Source organism: Nestor notabilis, unplaced genomic scaffold (assembly GCF_000696875.1).
Source record: "Nestor notabilis isolate BGI_N333 unplaced genomic scaffold, ASM69687v1 scaffold5029, whole genome shotgun sequence".
Classification (NCBI taxonomy): domain Eukaryota; kingdom Metazoa; phylum Chordata; class Aves; order Psittaciformes; family Psittacidae; genus Nestor; species Nestor notabilis.
The window spans coordinates 43,138-56,462 of NW_009943998.1; the positions used below are offsets into that span (position 1 = coordinate 43,138).

The following is a 13,325-nucleotide window of genomic DNA, read 5'->3' on the forward strand; positions in this document are numbered from 1 at the left end:
ATGGTCATTTTTGGGTTGTGTTAGTTTTTTGTTCGTTTTACCTGGAGTTCTTTTGGTAAGATGTAAGAACTGGTTTTCTTTTTTGTCCTTAATAAGTTTGAACTGTGGTTTGGAATCGAATCAATCACAAATGCTGTTCAATTCGGTATTAACACTGTCCTCTTTGCTCATGTTTACTCGCTTAAAAATAGTACGGTGGTAATTCATGCATCAAAAAGAGTAACGGCAACTCACTGGCTACCCTTCAAACATCACAGACTCTACAGTCGGCGCTGTGTGAAGGCACGTACAGCTGTGGTTTCAGGGCCACAAGGCTTTTATGAAGGTTGCTCTTTACCATTATTTTTCACATATAAACTTCCTGCTTGGCAGCAGGAGATACCGATGTTCTTGACAAATTATTTCACTGAAAGTAGTTGTTCTGGATACTGTGATTTGCTTTGGGAATCAAAGTTTAACCCCCAGCCCTAATGCTGGAAGTACACAAACCCTGAGCAGTCTTCATGCATAGAAAAGAAAGAAACAAATTCAGAATTTCTCTGCTTTTTTTTTTTTCCCATCTTCCTTTTTGTCTCCCTGAAAGGTACAAAGCCTCTTAGTTGATACGCTTCAAAATACCTGATGGAATAGATATAAACTTAAAAGATTTCCTCTGCTTCAGGACAAACTGCTGTTTTACTGCATGTTGGTAGCTGTTGGGCCGCAGGTGGTGATTTTAGACTCCCCAGCATTAGCATGTCTGCTTACAACACAAAGCAACCTCTGCTCGCAGAGGAACACTTGTTGCTGTGACAGGAAGAGAATATGCTGCTTGAAGTCTAACCTCCTCTGCCACCTCAATTCCAGAACTGTCACATGGGCCAGATTTTATCGTTAGTAAGGCGTTGAATTAGTTATTGCTGAAATGAGATGTTAGATCCTCATACTCGGGGCAGTCGTGCACGAGGCTTTATTAGGACTGAAATTCCAGTCTGGGTATGACAAAATCTGTCTCTTTGGTGTTTGTGACAGTGAATAAGCACACAGAAAATAATTCTCAGATTTCAGTGCTAAGAGGAGGAGAGTCCCAGGAGCAGCGATGCTGATGGTACCTGTGCAACTTGCCTGGAGCGGCACGGGAGAAGAGACTCAGCATCTTCGGGTCTAAGAAGAACCAAGTTACATGACTTCTTGAATGATTTTAGAGGTTGTCAGTTATTGATGCAAGGAGTCAGTGTGGTACCCTCACAGGGTTGTGATCAGTCAACAAATGATGTCCTCATTAGGATTTGTCTTTATCTTGACTTACTCCTTTGTTACCAACAACATGGAAGCGCACACGTGCGCTCTGCACATTTGATGGCAAATGACATAAACATCATGAATCAACAGCACATTCCTATATCTGCTTTTATGTCAGTTAATTAGGAATGTCTAAAAAGAGGCCTGTTAACACTGCTAGGTGTTTTCCTGGATGAGTGAGTGCTAAGTGGCAAGGAGTAAACAACCTCCTCTCTGATGGAAAATCTGCAAGCTGTTGGGTTTTCAGCAGTCTGAACTGAAATCCCAGCCCTTGCTGTGTAGATTGTAAGCTTCTAATTGGAAAGTGTCATACTCACAGTACTTGGTGGAGCAAAAAGTAATTTGTAGCTCAACAGATGACTAAGAAATCGGAACACGATAACCAGCTGCCTCTTTGACAAGTAAATAAAAATCGGGTGCCTCTGTTTTTCCCATATTCCATTATAATCTGGTAAAATAATGAATTTTCCTGGTTTGTTCTGTGCCTTGGTTTAACTCTTACTCGCATGAGCCTGCTCGTATGTAGCCATCGGATCCCAATAATCTTGACAAACAGGCTTTGTAACGCAACCCTTCGTGTCAGCCCGTGTGGGAATGGGCAGGATGAGGACAAGGATTTTTGAATGAAACTTTCATTTGACAGGAACTTGCAGGAATGTTCCTGCCGGAGTGGGGGAAACTGTTGACAAACTCACCAGCAGATTTCCTCTCTGCTATAATGCTGCTGCTTCTCACAGGGAGCTCCCTGCTAGTTTACTGCTGGGACTCATCCTGGTGTTTTGCCATGGAGCAAAGATTTGTGTGCAGATACTTTAAGTAATACTTTAAATGATTGTTACCATCTTTGAAGCTCTTCCTTTCACTTACGTCCCTTACTTAAGAGCCCTAGTACGTACTTAAACTGTGTATCTTCAGGATAGCAGACTTTCTCATTGTTGTGGGTGTCTTCATTTATTTTCTTCTTTTTATATTCCCCTTAAATGATGTGAAAAATGGATCATCTGGTTGGTTTCTTTGGTGAAGGAGTTACCATTCAGACTCCTTTACTAGGCTTTTGTGGTTTGTAGAGCAGTGTCGTTTCACAAGAGCGCTGTTCTCCTGCAGAACAAGTATTTAAAGGTGTTTTTCCCAGTGAAGTACAGTGACCATATGCTGATGGTGTTCGTTCTTCCTCACACTTAACGGGTTTATGTTTCTCTTTATATCTTCAAAGCGCATAGTGACGTGAATCTGTTCTTGCAAGAGATACACAAGGAAGTATGTTAGACTCACTCCTGTTAGGAAGGTGAAGGGGCTGAGCTCTGGCTTCAATCCACAGGGGTGGACAGTAGCTGTGTCCAGGTTCTGCTGGTGCTGGGCTTTTCCCTTCTAGAGCCAGTGAGACCCCAAGGTAAAGGTGTGATTATTTTTGCTGAGTTGTCCCAAGTGATCGTGACCATAAAGGAGGTGCTTACACACCAACAGCCAGACTAACAACCAAGGAGAAGAATCTTTAATGGTGGTTCTGGTACTTTATAACAGTTAAACTGGTGCTTTGATCTTGGATCAAGTAATGGGGAAGTGAATGGTTCAAGTATTTATCTTCACAATTAAAAAATAAACCCTGAGACACTGTTGTTTTGCACTTAGATTTCTTGCAGTGATTGAAACCAAATGGGGTTTAACAGTTTGAGATGAATTTCTACTCAAATCCTTTTGATTTGAATAAGATATTTCTAATTTATTACCTACCTGTATTTTGGACAGTTCTCTCTGATATTTTTTTACATGAAGAATCTTTGTATTTCTAAAACCCATGTGTGATGCAATGTGTATTTCTATGGAGCTGTGACAGCATTTTGAATTTTTCCCATTGTTAGCTCATTGTCGAACAGAATAAAGCAGTTGGCACCAAACTTTTATAGTAATCCACTTTCTCAGAGATGCAAATTTACTTTTTTAAACCCTTGGAGGAGGATGATGGGGTTTAAAAGATTTATTATAATATTACGTTTTACGGACACTATCTTAATGCTCACATCATGTCAAAATTTTCCTGGAGCCTTGTAGCAGCATTTATCTTCAGAGAAGGCTGTCGCTGAGGACTGCTTGAGTGGCAAGTTTCTTGTTCTTTGATCATTACTTAATGTAATCCTGTCAGAGGCTGGAGTTAGTGTAGGGTAGCTCACAATTGCAGGAAGTTAAGTCACATTTCAATGCCCTGGATCAAACCCATTAGGTACTTTACCATCACTAATCCTTTCCCTTTTAAATGCTGTATAACACTGTGGGTCTTTATAATGTATTTTTAACTACCAGGTAGATTTGCTGAAATGGTACCTTTTATTGATCTAAACCAACAAAGACCAACTTACAGGATGCCTCCAGCTGCCTCTTGGTGAACTTGGATGCAGCATCGCTGGCATCTCTTTATTGGGATTAACTTTCACAAGGCTGTGGCCAAAATCACTTGTTCTTGAGCGGGAGGATGATGCTCTTCACAGCTCGCTGCTTTTCAATGTGTTTATGTCCACGCTTCCTCTTTCTGACACTTTCAGAAAATGCTTGAGAGAATCTTACCTTTATTAACTAACGCATCAGAAGAAACTTCGGGTGTTGCTGAAATCCACGGGTCCTGCTGCGTACTTGTGGGTACAGAAATCGATGTCACTGGTAGCTTTCTGGTGGTGTCGTGCGATGCAAAGAGATGATGGAAGTTCCTTCTTCCTGGTGCTGCTTTTACAACATGAGGTTTTCTCTGTTCTAACCCCCATTTTAAATATTGGGTGGCCTATTAACACAAGTTAACGTGCTCAAGAGCAGCAGCATTTGCAGAGCCTCCGGTCACAGGACAGGATCTCTGCAAAGCCCACGTGTGCTGGTGCTTGTTGCAGCTCTGCTCAACTCCTGCCATTTTAAGTGTTTTTCTTGTTTCTGCGATCAAAAAGAAGCTGCATCTGCAGCATGTTCACTTCCTGAGCAGGTGACTTAAGGTTTGTGGCTGCCCCATCCCTGGCAGTGTTCAAGACCAGGTTGGATGGGGCTTGGAGCAACCTGCTCCAGGGGAAGGTGTCCTTGCCCGTGGCAGGGGGTTGGAACTGGATGAGCTTTGAGGGCCCTTCCAGCACAAACCAGTCTGGGATTCTATGAATGTGCATGTCTGGAGCCCCTGGCTTTCTGCCAGGCTGGTCTTTGGGGTTGGAGAAGAGTCTGTGGCTGATGGAGCAGTTGAGCAGCTCTTAATAAATGATGTCAGAGGTGTCTGCTTCCCTGGCTAAACGCTGCTTCACCAGTGAAACTGGGGACAATGTCCAGCAGGGTCCTGCTAGTGTCCAGCTTGGGAACCAGCGCTTAGCATCTTCCCAGACAGTGCCCTCGCGCGCTTCCCTTGGCTCTTGGAAGCAAGGGGGGAACTGCCAAATGCAGGTTCACTCATACTTTATGTATTGATTTTGTCTGCTCATTTTGTCAGCAGCGCGACTGTCAAGGACTCCTTGAAAGTCTGGCGCTGGTTATGATGGCCCTTAACAAAACCCCAATCCTCAAAGTGTGCTGGGCATTAAAAGCCTTCCCAGGAATTTCCATAGACCACTGGTGCTTCCCTAGATCAATTAATGAGCATCTGCCAAGAGTGATGTCTTAGATAGGCTGTGCACAGATTGAGAAAGTACTTGCTGAAAATGCTGCCCTTTGGTTAAAATCTGTGGTTTTCAGAGAAAATTATTTATTAGACACAGCATATGTAACCTGTAAAGCCCAATTTATCCATAATGAGAGAGCCGGTTTAGTTATTCAAAACTTACATTCAGGAGTTTCCCTGAAGATTTTAGGGACTCGACAGGCAGATTATATATAAACTGTGAATTACAGGAATCACCTCAATTCGGAGGTGACGTGCAGCTGTTTAACAGCATTTAGGAGTGATGCACAAGTGAAACTGCATCAAACCGAAACCAGGGAGGGTTTATTTTAAGTGAGCACCTGTATTTACTCAAGTCTGGCTGCTGCCAGGACTGTACAGCTCTTCTCCCTGCCTGTGGGTAAGGGCAATGTCTTGGGATGCGGCATTGTTCTCCTGCAGGATGGATGGATGGATGGACATCTTTCTGCTCTGCCAAACTGCAAGCTTTGGTCCTGGAACAAGGTGCTGAGTTGCTGTTAAGAGCTACATTGTGGGGTTGCTCACAGGACTGACTTACTCATCTTGCACCTTTTACACAGCTGAAGCAGGAGCTCATTCTTGCCACATGGGCTCATACGTGTTTTGCCGATGGCTTTGCAGGAATTTTCTCCTTTTCTTCCTACCAGTGCTTACATCACCATTTGCTGCTCTTCTGTTCTCTTGCTGCAAAGACCTTTTTTAAGCCTTTCTCTATCTTGAGCGCTCAATCGTAGAGCTGCTCCATCCCCAGGTGCTGGTGAAAGCTGGGGTGATGATCAGCTCCGTGACCCCAGTGTCCTCCCTGCGGCAGGTCTGTGTTACCCTCCCTTGCTCTGCAGGCACGTGTCTGTGTGATGATTCCAGAACAACTTGTAGATATTTTTACATTTATTCCCTACTTGCAGCCCAACCACATCATGAACTGAGCAGTTCCACCAGGAGGCCTGGAACTGTTTAGAAACTGATCCTAAGCACAGTCTGTCCTTTGCAGGGAACATTCTGTGCTCTGTTAACCGGGATCAAACCAGAGAGCTGCTGGGACCTTGACCTAAGCTGATGCTGGCAGTGCTGCAGGAGGAATGTTCCGTTTGCCTTTTGTTGCTCCATGGCAGCCTGTGGCAGAAGAACCTATACAAAAAATCTAGATGCTCTGCAAATTACCGTGCACAAGAAGTAAAAAGACTTTATCTTTAAGAATGTGCTCTCCACACCACGAGTTACCTGGTGGTTCCTCCTCCTTGCACTGCGTAGCATGGTAGAAATGAACTGAGTTCCTTGGAAAAGGCCTGAGAAAATATTTTATGTGGCGTGTTCAGAGTTAGTCTGTGTTTTGATGGAGCCTGAGGGGTTGGGTGGCAGTTCCAAAGTCATTAATTCTTTATAAGCAGCCTTTTATGCAAACTAGATTGAGAATGATGAGCGAGGGTTGTGCCCACTGCTCATGACTGGCTCACGTCACCCGGGTGGTTGATGATGAAGAGCTGTGCTCTGCACCTGAGAAAGGCACATCAGTCTTTTTGGGGATATGAAAACCTTTTGGGTCCGAGTTGCAGTTCTTTGTCAGATCCTTCTTTTTAAATGATTGTTTCAGGCTTTTGAAATGACAAACTGAGTGGCTTCTTGTAGAAAACAGCCAGCAAGCTGGTTCCTGCATGCAGGGAGGTGGTGGCACGTGTGGATCTGTTCTTTCTTTCCTGTCTTCCATCTGGGCTGTTTCTGTTCAATATGCTCTACTGAAATGTAGCAGCCTGGGTGTATTTTTGTGTGTAGCCAGCTCAACCTTTCACTCATCGTGCCTTAGAGAGAAGTGGAAGGGTCGTTTTGTATTTTATCCTGAAGAGTTGGAAGTCTGAGTTGCCAGCTTGAATGTCACCTAACACTGAAGGACTTCTTTAAAGCACTGTGATGATGGTGTCTTCAACTTTGTGTTCAACTTAGTGGCTTTCTACTTTAGAATATGGAAATCCACATCGACTCCTGTTCTCGGGAAGCCTTCTGGGCCAGGTTAGGGACTGAGAATATCCTGAGCAATTTTTGGTTAAAATCGCCATCAGAAAATGTCAGTGCATAAAGCAAGCATTTGGATGCCCTGTTTTCCTCGAAAAACTTGGCATCAAAACCACTATCTGTACAAGAGAATAGCTAGAAGAATATCTCTGGGTTTGGCATAGAACTGATTGCTATCTAATGACATTTAACAGCATTTGTAATTTTACATTTGATATGTAGAGACTTTCTTAATGGGGATATATTTGACAGATGAAATACTTGAAATAGTTGATTAAATGAAGTCTCTGGCTAAATGGGACCATGATTAAGGCTCAAGTCCTTGTTGCTACTTACTTTGCTCTTGCAAGTCGGAGTTGCTTTCTGTCGCTGAGTGTTAAAGTTTTTTTGTTCTTATATGATTAAGCTTTCAGTTTGAGGTAATGTAGCCACAGTGCTGCTATTGTCTTGATGATTTTGTTTCCTTTAGAGTTTGGTTAGAGGTTGTGGTTTGTCAGCTTGGAGCGTAGCTACGGCGTCTGCCCACCCATTGCTTTATCTGGTAAGATCAGTTTATTAGATTGGGTGAGAATAACAGGGCTTGTGTTGCTCTTTTGCCCTCACTGGAAGGCACCCCAAGTGATGCTGGGGATGTCCGAAGGTGATAAGGGCTGGATCTTTCCAGAAGATGAGGAATTTTGGGAATCCCTACACTGCGGTGCCTCATCCGACGTGGAGCTGCTCTAGGTGCTTCCCCAGCACAGCAGATTTGGGGATCTGTATGTTGTGTCATGGTCATCCTGCTGGTAAACCCCTCGGGAGCACTTCCATCAGTGCCTTACCCACCGCTTGCTCCCCTGTCCATGCTGTTGCCAAGCTCAGGCTGGTCCCAGCCTGGGTCCAGGCACAGCTGAGATGCTGGTGCATGGAGTGACGCCTGAGGCCAGGCAAGTCTGTTGGTGTAGACTCCACACATGGAAAAGCAGAGTGGTCCCTTCAGACATGGGTCTGTTCCCGGAGAAGAACGTTCATGAGATGTCATGCCTGAGATGGTGCTCATGTCACATATGCTCTTCAAGCTGCATGCCCTGGCCACTGATAAATGAGAGTTCACTGGTCAAAACCACCTTTGCTTAGAGAGAAATTCAGTAGGAGTCAGATCCCTCTCCCCTTCCTCCTTTCAGGCTTCCAATTTGGTGTTAGTCCTTGAGGAAAATGACAGAAGAAATATTGGAAGTGGCATTTGAATGATTTTTAACCTCATCTGTGGAGTTAATGTTATTCTCAAGGTCATTTAATCAGAGGCCTTTTTCTTGAGAGGTGTGCTGGTACCTTATGTTCTAAATAGAATCACAAAATGGTTTGCGTTGGAAGGGACCTTAAAGCTCATCCAGCTCCAACCCCACTGCCACAGGGTGGAACACCTTGTACTTTATAGTCTTTCACATCAAATAGTCTTACTCTGCTCATTCTAACTCGAGATACAGGTTTTATACATGAGGGAAGAAGTGGTATTTTGTTTTGGCTTGCATATTGAGTTTTGGGGCATGAAAATAAACAGGTATGTTGGTGGGCTTTGCAGTTTCCCAATGAGGAACTCCAGCTGGCTTCCCAGGTAGGTGGCAGCTGATGAAATTAAGGCCAAGTCTGCGTTAGGTTTGGGTTGGGACTTCAGTTTTGAGATTAGATCGAGATAACGTTTAGTGAGCAGAATCCTGAGTGTGTTTGGGAGATTGTGCTGTGGGATATTAGAGATTTCGTCCTTTCAGTATCTCAGGGTGGGTTCTGTGCCACAAACTGACCCTTCTGGGTTTGGTATCCCCTCCTGCTCATCACCAAGGATTTTGGGTTGTGTACCTTTCTAAACATCCCCACCCCTCGCCGAAACGAGATGTCAGGAAGGAAGGGAGGAGCGTGATATGATTCATCTCACTTCAAACTGTAGAAATGAACTTCTTGTTTGAGTCCATGGCAGAGAGGGCTTCCCCCTTCCCCCCCGTGCTGCCGTGGTCCCTGTTTGCCATGCTGATCATGCTGCTGCCCGGCTCTGCAGAGCATGTGTGCACCAGATCTGCAGGAGAGAGCTGCAATTTATAAACATATTTAAAGAAGTATTATAAACCACATAAATCTGGAGCGCTGCAAATAGGAGGTGACCTTTCCCTGCTTAACACAGTGGCTGAGAAAAGAGGGTTGGGGTAGTGCGAAAGCGGTGGAGAAATTGAATCCATGGTGCCTTTTTTATTGTTCCTTCTGTATTGCTGGTGCTAAATTTAGAAGCTTACATCACTTCGGGGATGATGACAGTCTCTGCCCTCCCTCTCCCGCTCCCTCCCGCTCTCCCGCGCTCCCTCCCTTAGGATGTAGCGTGTTTTCCTACTACTTGTGAGTCCTACAGATCTTTGGGTAGGATTTTTCTCCAGGCTGTTAGTAAGTGCTGCCATGGAAAGCGATGGCTGTAGGGATGCGGTCACACCGTGGAATGTCACCCTGAAGGGGAACAGGCACCGCTTTCCCTGCCTCCGCTTCCCAGAAGGGTCAGGAACAGGGTGGAGAGTTGGAATTTTTCCTTTTGTTTTTCTTTTTCCCTTTAAACAGGGATTCCTGAGAAGCCCTAACGAGGGGCAAACCCTGCAGCAAAAGAACAGTGATTCATTATGATGCTGAAGTCAAATGGCGGGGAGCAGCCGGAGGAGCGTGCCAGTGACACGGAATGAGCTGTGCCAGCATAGCCGGGGCTGCATCCAGCTCACGCTGCAGCTGGCTCTGCCTGCACCCACCCGCCTTTCCCAAAACACTTAAAGCACTTGCATACATTGAAATAACCTCTGGATGCAGGTGCCCTTAATGCTGAGATATTTCTGCATTACGCTGGCAGTTCCCACTCGCAGAGCTGTATTAGAATGAATTATTGTAGCCTGGACCATCTTTGCCCGTGTGTGTGCAGTGACAGATTGCTTTCCAAGCAGCTGGGCTCCTTCCCCAGCCCCCATTGTGGGCTCGGAGGCAGGATGCTACCTTAGCTGCTGTGCTTTAAATGAGGGGTATGACGAAATGAAGGTACCTGCTCATAGCTGGGTGCTGCCGCAGCAGCAGGGGACAGCGTGCCAGCAGTCACCGGGGACAGGAGGACACACATCCCTAACCCAGGCCCCTCAGCTCGCTGGTGGCTTCTGCCTTTTCAGCCACGATGGCTTTGAGCTCGGTGCTGTCCTCCCGCCGGCGCGGCACAATGGGCTTTTCTTTCCCTGATGGATTAGGAGAAGTCGTGCTGCTTGACAGATCCTTCGCTGTCAGCTGCGAGGGCTCTGCTTTTGCAGAAGTTCACTTTGTGGTGTCCTTAAATGAGACTCTGATCCTGCTGAGAGACTCTGATCCTTCTGTACGTGCACTTAAATTATGAAAGGCCTTTCTACCCTTTTAAAAACATCCCATTTTTCAGTGACTTACTCTTGTTAGGCAATTAGAACATGCAGATTTATTCAACAGTCGGCAGGATTCGCATAGTGTTAGGGAAGGATAAAGGGAATGATGTGTATAAATGTATGGAGTGATATTTCACGCGTGGAAAGAAATCAGTGTGAAGAAACAAAGACCACCTTTAATTCATGATCGTGGACCGAAGGGTTTTTTCCTTAAGATGCTCTGAAAACTCAGAATCTGCAGTGAAGCAAGACTGGTGATTTACTGTCCGTGATTCTGCCCGATGCAGCAGATCTTCCCAAGTATTTTGACTGCTATGGAGCAGCCTTTGTATTGGATTATTTTCTCTTTCCAGCTCCGAGTCGCTCCAGTTTTGAGATTTCAGAAACCAGCTGATCTATTAACAACTTACAGTGTGTGCTGCAGGGAGCCTGGGCTGCAGACAGCCGTGTGTTAAAAACCCGAACCCTAAAGGGAACGGGAACGAGTGGGGGGGATGCCCCAGAAGCCGGGGTGTGGAACTGGGTCAGGTTTTCCCTGTGCTCGGGGCTGGGGCAGAGGCGGCCGCAGCCCCCTGGGACCCGCGCGGCCGTGGCCGCTCATTGGCGGGACGGCCGGAGCGATGATGTCATCTCCACTTAAAGGCAAAACTGGAAGGAAATGGAATTTGTTCCCGTTATCGAGCCCGTGTTTACCGTAGTTGTGAAATCCCGGCGTCCCTGCAGCATCCCTGGGGTGGCGCAGCCCGGGCCCGCTGCGGCGGGGGTGCATCCCGGGGACTGCCCCGTTAGCCAGGGATGGAGTTTGTGCGCTGTCGGCAGGCGTGCAGGCAGGGAGAGGCTTCCTTTAGCTGGGTGGGATTTCTTTTCTCTTTGCTATCAATTGCGATGACTGTAACACAGGTAACGCTTCCTGAAAGTACTTGAATGTTCGTTGCTGCTGAGGGTCGATCAGTTTGATGTTTAAGATGCTTCTGGATACAGTTTTGTGAATTATGAGGAGAGATGCAGTACAGTCACTGCAAGGTGAAGCTGACGTGTCTAGCCTATTGTTCAGTATTGGAGGAACAGGAAAAGAAACAGCTATTTGTATAGCTGCTGTTGTGCACTTTGGAAATCTGAAGTAATTGCTAAAATTCTTCCAGCTTCTAAAAATCAAATAGACCTTGTGTTTGTACGTTTTGCAAGTGCAGGAACGAAGTTCAGATGTGCCTTTATGTTTAAATGCAAAATAAACCCAGTAAGGTTTATGTAGCCCAGTTGCATTGTTATTTTCATTGTCTGATAGAGGTTAAGTAAATTGAGACATTAATACCAAGTATTTGTTTCCTTTAAGACAGTTTTAGGAGGTGCAAGGGGAAGGCTGTTTTCTTAGTTAAGGTGCAACTCTCCCAGCATCACTTGGGTTGTCTGCTGGGAAGAATTCAACTTCTGGATGACTGCTGAAAGGAGCTGTTGGTTTGAGATGGGGTGTGTGGGGGGGTCCTCTTGCTATAACTTGGCTTCCAAAATACGAGAATCTTCATCCATGTGCCCCTTGGCACAATAATTGGGAAAAGAAAAAGGGACTTTTAGCTCCCATTGCCCCCAGGTCACTCTTGGAAGCTCCTCTTCTGTACAGGAGGTTTTGGCCATCAGGTCATAGTTTTGTTTTGGAGAATCACCCTCAAGTCTGATGCAAACTGGGAATAATGAGATACGCTGCCATGAAAATTCTTTCCCAAGAGAGGAAAAGAGAAGCAGCGAGTGCCCCTTCTTGTAGATGAAGTATAAATGATCCAGAGTCCTAAATAATGGCTTTCACAGAGCACCCCCTGTCCCCTCCCTCTTCCGTGCTTTCCTCCCTCCTTGCACAGTAGCCGAAGTCATTTGCCTTCTAGGAATTGAAAGCACGGCGGCAGCCCCAGCTCAAAGGTGTGGGATCTCGTAGGTGCTTCCTCGGAGCAGCTCTCCAGCAGGCTGGGCTGCCTTCCAAGACACGGGGCTGCTTGCAAATATTGCAGCTTTTAGTAGCAAAGAGAAATGATAAAACTGAATTGACTACAGCAGAATTAAGGCAGTTTTGGTTAGAAACAGAATTGTTCTTGATCGAGGAGGGGAAAAAGCCTCAACCCAGCCACTGAAAGTTTTAACATGGCTTCAAAACCCTTAAAATGATGAGAATTATAAACATCACCTTTCAGTAAGAAATTTACTTCTCATTCTAGACAGAAATCTCCTCATGAGTGTATAGGATAAGATCAAAACGTTGAGCCTCTGGTGTGACATACATACATGAAAGCAGGAATTGTTTTGTTGTGAGCTGATGATGGGTGTATCTGTATGTGCATGCATGCGAACGGCTGCAGGTATTTATTGTACTTATTTCTAGATCTGGAGGCAAAGATGAGGAATAATCCCCACAAATGCTGTGGAAAGCGTTAATAGATGCATGTGATGAATTTAAAAAATGATTTGGAGACAGAAACATATCGAGAGTTCAAATATATGCATGAATAGATCATAAAAGGATATAAAATGTGATGCAGGGGGATTTGCTGAGCAGTTGCTGTACCGATCTGTATGTTTATATCAGGTCAATAAAGATGCTCTGTTGGCTGCATCTGCAGCTCCAGTAGCCAATTGATCTAATGCAGTTTCTAAAGGCTTTCTATACAGGTGATGTCATCCTTTTAGCTCCGTTCCCCTCCCACTCTCTTTCCTCCTTATTAGATATTTCATCTTGCTGCGGAGCATCCAATCGATGGGAGCTTCTCCTGAGGGAGCTGCTGAGAAGCAAGCAAAGATAGTAGGAATTAGGACTCCAGCAGTCAGGCTTGCTGTAGCCATGGATGTACTGTTTTGTTGTGCGTTAGAGAGATGTTTTAATTGGAAAAGCTAGGCGTGGATTAACCGTGGGGTCCGACTGATGCATTAGAATACTGAGCAATACTGCAGAGTTGTAAACTGCATTAAAAAAAGAGGAGGAAGGGGGGGGCAAAAGAGAAGAGGGTTTG

At 45.3% G+C, this 13,325-nt stretch overlaps 1 protein-coding gene across 1 annotated transcript in view; it reads left to right on the plus strand.

Moving 5' to 3' along the window:
- The window catches only part of RAPGEF6 (Rap guanine nucleotide exchange factor (GEF) 6), a gene marked incomplete at both ends in the record, with an annotated part of 77,173 nt that overhangs the window by 17,447 nt on the left and 46,401 nt on the right, over positions 1–13,325 (plus strand). The window lies entirely within an intron of this gene.